General features: G+C 43.1%; 1 protein-coding gene across 2 annotated transcripts in view; it reads right to left on the bottom strand.

Moving 5' to 3' along the window:
• si:dkey-82f1.1 (DENN domain-containing protein 2A) overlaps positions 1 to 6,223 on the bottom strand; it is a 32,084-nt gene extending 25,861 nt beyond the window's left edge. For both annotated transcript variants that reach the window (XM_014335323.2, XM_042223185.1), the window contains exon 1: positions 5,795 to 6,223. The gene's annotated coding sequence lies outside the window, so the exon portion shown is untranslated. The remainder of the gene's footprint in view (positions 1 to 5,794) is intronic.
• Positions 6,224 to 6,688: the final 465 nt, after the last annotated feature.

The raw sequence follows: 6,688 nt of genomic DNA, 5'->3' as shown, positions 1-6,688 counted from the left end.
CTGTAGTTGCAGCTCATATAAATTATCACTTACATAGTAAGTATGGTCTTTGACAGGAAATCTTGCCAAACAAAAGGCAATGAGACTTTCTATTTGATGTGAGGAATTTCAGCGGATGATTTCTTAACACCCGCAAGTAGCATAGCGATAGAGGCACCTCTTACGCACACTTACTGCTGTCACACAACCATAGATGTCTATGTTTTACCAAGCCCTCGAAGAGATGGAAACAATCCCAGGGCATGACACCTGAGACCTGGCTCTGCTATCAACAGCACCCAAAGGGCCAGGATTTTACAGACATGCGAGGAAGCGTCACTTTATACGCCATAATTCATGTGGGGAAAACACATCCAACAGTAAGCAGCATTTATGGCTATCTGATATTATACTGTGCTGACACACAATGTGGGTTTCTTGAGCCTAATGGTAAAACCTTTCCTCTCGGAGAAAGCTTCAGCCTGCGCGAATGTGCTGCAGTGAGTGGACTTACACATCCTTTCAACAATAACCTGGCTTCTTGAGCACACTAACATTATCCTCTGGGCCCCTGATCAAATTTCTCCTCAAAGCCACAGTCTCTGAGTTGAGCTCCAATGTCAAAAAATCCTCTCTCTCTCTCGCTCTTTCTCCTTCCTGTTTTTTTCACGGTTTCATATTTTAAGGGTTTCACTTGAGAATTCCCACCAGAGATCCCACCCCCCCATCCCATCCCCTGCTCCTCTGCATGCCTGCACAGAAACAGATTTTTGTAATTCGCCGCCAATCCCTGGGGGAGCTGAAAAAGGCGAGAGCTTGGGAAAGTGCTCTTCTGGAGTGCAAACTCCAGAGTCAGAGCTGACGTTTTTGACCTCCACACACCCCTTGACCGACAACTGCGAGCCTGGGCCGAGCGCGCCGGTGGATGAAGAGAGTTTAGCACCAGCGGAGCAAGCCAAAGTAAACTGATGTAAAGACGTGCATTTCCGCTTTCGTGTCTTCAAGAAGAAAGGTGTTTCATTTTGTTAGTTCATCTAACTGATTTATAATTTCTGTATGATACCAGAGTCACTGAAAAACTTACAAAGAAGAAACTTGTGCAAAAAAGTATTCTGTTTTTTTTAGTTAAATATTGCTAAACTAGAACTGCAAACCAGCCAATAAAGCTTTGAACTGTATTGCAATAAAATACAGAAATTACATTATGAAAACCATAATTAAGCTGGAGACAGACAAAGAGACAACTACTACTTTCTCTCCATCTAACAAGACAGTGCTTAGATGTGATTTGGTATGATCAAAGCTGCTCTGTGACTGCAGATTGTCTGGGGCATCTACTCATTATGTTGTTACACTTTGATGAAATCTCCAGCTCCAGGTCCAGATAAAGTATTGTTTTAATTGTCATTTTAGAGTAGATCACTAAATTCACAGGTAAACAACCTGTAAATTTAGAAAAGAGAAGAGAAGAGATTCCAACTGTGCACTAACCTTTTCCCACTTTGCTTGGAATGCCCATCATAACAAGGCAACCTGAGCCCAAATCAATGAGGTGTACAGCCACATTATAATTACACTTTGAACCCAGATGGACACATTCCTTTCCAGACTGCAGCCTTCTTCACCTACAAGTATGTTTTTTACTCCCACCAAGTTGGGGATGTTAAGCAAAGAGTAAATGCATGTTTCTTCTTAAACACAGTGTTTGTAGATGTGCATGGAAAGGTTTTGTACCAGTGAGGCTGTAAACGTTCTCGCCTGTATTTCCATGTCTTTGTTTGAATCTGTCTGCGCCTGTTTTTCTGCATGTGTGTGCGCATGTGCGTGCATGTGTGTGTTCGGGTTTATGCCACACGCCGCCAACGGGCACAGGCTACAAAGCCACACGGGGCTGGCACTTTGGTTTGGATGGTGGTTGTCAGCACTGGTTTTCCCGTGATGATTTTCCAAGGCCACATCTAACAACCTGCCATCCAGCTGCAGCTGCCTCTGTCTATGCCCATCTCTCTGCTAGAGATTCACATTCTGCACCGCTGTCTATGTAAACAGTGCAGCAGGACAGAAATTCGGCATGCCATGTCCTGTTAAACGTTCCAATTAGTGTCACAGCAACCATTTTCCCTCTGGCTGTGGTCAGAGCTCTTTTTAATATAAGTCAGACATTGAAAGAGAGAGAAGATGCCAGACAGAGCGACAGCTTGCATGCGAGAGGCTGGGGGGCACACCCAGATTTCTCTGTGTGTATTTGTGTGTGTTTGTGTCAAGGTTACGGGTGAACTTCAAAGCTATATGGCCAGCTGCCAACTGGATAAATGACTCCAGTATCCAGTGTGATGGTATGCATTATCCGTGCATAAATATATGCATTTATGTGAGTTGAAACAGGATTCCAGGTCTCTAAGATGGTACGAATTATTCTTGCATCCGTGTGAGTGTGTGTGTGTGTGTGAGTGTGAGTGTGAGTGTGAGAGAGAGAGAGAGAGAGAGAGAGAGAGAGAGAGAGAGAGAGGGAGGAGGTATCAAAGGTTGTTTTTTTTTTTTTACTATGATTAAACCCATGGCCATCTAACAACATCACAGATAAATGCCCACTGCCACCACAACTTGGAAACCAGAGGAATTCTTTGACCATCGCTTGTTCTTTCAGGGTATGTCACTGTGGTAACAACGGCGGCTGTAGGAGATTGGCCTGGGGGGGTCTTTAAGTTGCACGCCACCCTGCGGAGCGCCTGTCAAGAGCAGAGCGCCTATAAGAGGAGGGGTTGATGGGCCGTAACCTCCTAAAGGCCTGCTGTCACTTTTTGGAGTTGAAAACAATAGAGGAGACAGATGTCACGGACACACACACACACACACACACACACACACACACACAGAAACACTGCTAAAATATGCACACAATACAGTGAAACTGCAGTACACAGATATGTGCACGGGCTTCATGTGTGCACAGCTATCTGATACATTTGCAAAACAAATCCATGAAAAGTGTGGGTCCGCGTAAAAACAGGTCCGTAACAGTTAACTTTCTTGCAAAATAGAGACCTTTGCGTCAGCACGGAGCTAAAACGCTGCTTTCCTGGATGAACTCGTACTCTAGTGAGTCATTCCAATGAATCAAGACTGATTTCTCCACTTCAGTATGCATCCAAGTAAAAAAAAACAAGCCAGTGCACTCATGAAAGATGACCAATTTGTCACAATACTAAACATCTGGTGTTTCAGAATTCAGGACCCCCCCCAACACACACACACAATGAATACATGCTGATGAAACATTCTCTGAGTAGATTTAAGCCCTTGTGCTTTGCATGTGTTGATGTGTCTAAGTGTGTTTATCATGAGGGAACACATAGATGGACGCTGAGTGAAAATAACATGGATATGAGTGTGTCAGGATTTTGGTGTGAAAAGTCAAACAGGGAAAAGTGGAGCAAATGGCTGAGAGCAAAAATGAGTAACAGAGGAGGGGCATGACTGAAAAATAGGGAGGGTAGAAATCCTGTGTGATGAATGCAAAGTCACAAGTGCTGACTTTTCCTCTACAGTGCATATTGTCTTACACCGCAGCCATGAAGGCAATTAGCCTCCGATCTTAACTCAGAATGCAAAAATCCAATCTGCCAGGCCAGTGTGTGTATGATAGTAACACTACTACCAGACACAAACACAGAGACAGACACAATGTGTTTATAGGAAAAGACTGCAGCTCACTTATTATAAGTTTGCTGACTAGCAGACAGATGGTTCCTGTGTCTTTATCTCCAGCTCTATAAACCTTCTCTCTGCAACGCTGGGGGAGTCAGCCATTCTCAATTCAATAAACGTCCCAGCCTTACCCATTTAAGTGAACCTAAAGTACAGAAAAAAAAAAGTTTGGCTGAGCCTCAGTCAGAAATATAAATATTCCAGTGCTGCATGTTCCAAGGATTTTGTTCTTGGGTTTAATGATCACCCAACAGACTGAAATACTCGAGGAGACTTGAGGAATCCACTGGGATGGATTATATTGGCTGACTGATAGCCATCCTTTGCTTACAGGACATGGCAGACGATCCTTCAGTTTTACAATCTGCTTTGAAACAGAAAGTACTGTATCAAACTTATTATTGTCTCTTTGACCACTAGTGGCATAGTAGAGCAGTGTTTTTCATCCTGCGTGTGCACGCCATAGAATGCGTTGTTTTTATGAGACAGAAGTATTCACGTTTGGATAACAAGGTGGAGCGCAAAGTTATGAGCTAATGCTACCACGTATGGTTGGTAGCTGTATCTTTAGACTACATAGGTGCAAAGGACAGACAAATATAACCGCCTTATATGGGCATTTCTACTTCAACTGGCTTTCAACACAAAAAGCAACCATATTTGCTGAAGGAAACGGAGAGGAGATGTTACGGCTGGTGTTCCGCTTTCTTGGCAATACCACATATCATCAGTACAACAATGATGGAAAGATGAAGTTTCTCCAGCAAGTTTCGGAATATTTCCAAACAAATAAAATGTTGTAATGTTGTTTTAAGAGGTAGGAAATGCATTCAAGAATTTTGCTGAGAATGAAGATAAACAAGACTGTGTTTGTTTACAGTGAATTTAACATCATGGTGCTTTTTTTATTATCTCCTGGGACATATCAACATATTACAGTAAGTTATAGTTTAACAATAATTCACAACGGTGACCTCTTTATATGTAGGTGGTGATTTTGTAGTATTAAATACTCTTGTAATTTTACAGCCATGCCACATATTCACTTTGCAGCATAGCCAACATTGTGATGCACTATATTTTCATTCATTCTTTTTTTTTAAAAAAAAGACTCCTTCTGGTTGGTTTCTGTTTCTCCATGGTTACTGTGCAACTTGTCTATATATTTAAAGAGATACTTAACAGCTATTGATGTGGATATCTACATAATCCACACTGTCCTGTGAACCAGAGTCCAAAGATAAAAGGTTGCTAAACAGGAAAAACTGAAAAGAAGAAAAGTACTGTTGTGGACCTCTGTTTAATGACTACAGCACATACAGTATATTATAACATATGAACTGCAGGCTCTCAAGTGTAATGACATTTTATCCCAGCTCCAAACTCTCACTAATGCATACTCGTGCATACAGATCATTTCCCGATATTGGTAAGCTGACATTTTTCTGGAACTACCTGAGGTTTCCACCCAAGCTTGCCCCCTCACAACAACACAAGCAATGCATGAAGAGGTGCCTTTGTTCACCGCGAAGAATGCTCATCTCACTTATCCCCTCTTTTCTGTCTCTCTCTCTCTCCCTTAACAAGCCAAGTTTGGAATGCAGCACACACTTTGACCATTATCCAAATTGTCACCAGACCATCTACCCACACGCTGTTTTCATTTAATAAACGCTGAGAGCTGACAACCGTTGAGCACGCATGTGCACAAACAGCTCACAGAGGTCCAGAGAGCTGAGATCCGTGGACTTGATTCAGATGTTTTTTGACCGACTACTTGAGCAACACTCAGGATACCTTAACTGCAGCCAAAGCAGTCCAGGATAACCGGTGACTCATAAAAATTCAGAGGAAACCATACCCTAACTTCTGTCGTACATATTGCATTGAAGAAACATGGACGCGCTTTCTTTATACAAACAAGCATTATATGTGAGGACGACTTGTAAACGCACAAAGATTGCTTTAAATCCTTTGCCAATACTAATTAAAAAACAAACAAACAAAAAACAAAACCAAAAGCAGCAGTAGCTTCCCAGGAAAAAAGTTTTCACTTAGTTCAGTAAAAACAATAATTTATAGAAACATGTGAGAAATGAAATCTTACCTTTCTGAGCTGGGTGAGCCCTGGTGAAGTGCTCCTGGGGCAGTTTCTCATTTTGCGAATCCTGACCCCGCAGAAGACAGCATCCACTTGCATGCTTCCTTTGCATCAGAGTAGTTTGCCTTTCTTCCTCTCTCTCTCTTCCTGAAGTTTGAGCAGCCTTACCCCTGCCTCTCACTTCTCTCACTTTGCATTGCCCTTGTCAGTACCTCCCACGTATACACACAGAAAAAAGACACTGGGTGCAGGGTACAAAAAATACTCTGAAAAAGTCACAAAGTTGGGGATATGCCTCCTCCTCCTCTGTTCTTCAGTCTTCTGCCTGCGAACTAAAACCTTTACGGCTCCTTATGCGCTCTAGCTCTTAAACGCACACTCAGAGACTCCCTATCTCTCAGTGACACTGACTCGCTCTCTCTCTCTCTCGCCCCTTCTCAAACTTTTCCCACCCCTCCTTCCCTCGAGCCACCCCCTCCCCTTCTTCCTTCCTCCTCTCGCTCTCTCTCCTCCTTCTTCATTTTCCATCATCACCCCCCTCCCCCCCACCACAACTCCTCCCACCCACCTAAACCCCCCACTGCTGAACTAATCTGCAGCTGGCCGGGTGATTGGAGCCCTGGTTGCTAGGGAAACCGAGTGGAGGGGGGAAAAAAACTGAAAGAATGGCGCAGGAAGGGCCAAAGCTGAGCGCAAGTGAATACATAAATAAAAATCCAACTCCGGGAGCCAATTAATCAGTTTTATCTTCTCAAAGACTTCACATGTGACCAAAAATCAGTGGCAACAACAACCACAGGTAGTTAAGTGCTCCAAATGCTCAGTGTGTGTGTCTGTGTGGTAAGATTTCAGAGATTTCAAAGAGAAAAATGGTTTGAGCTGATTACTGACCTATCCGTG

Source organism: Haplochromis burtoni, unplaced genomic scaffold, assembly GCF_018398535.1.
Source record: "Haplochromis burtoni strain Fernald_Lab_line unplaced genomic scaffold, NCSU_Asbu1 Contig_104, whole genome shotgun sequence".
Classification (NCBI taxonomy): Eukaryota; Metazoa; Chordata; class Actinopteri; order Cichliformes; family Cichlidae; genus Haplochromis; species Haplochromis burtoni.
The sequence above is the reverse complement of the archived record's forward strand: the minus strand, read 5'-3'. Positions and strand labels throughout refer to the sequence as shown.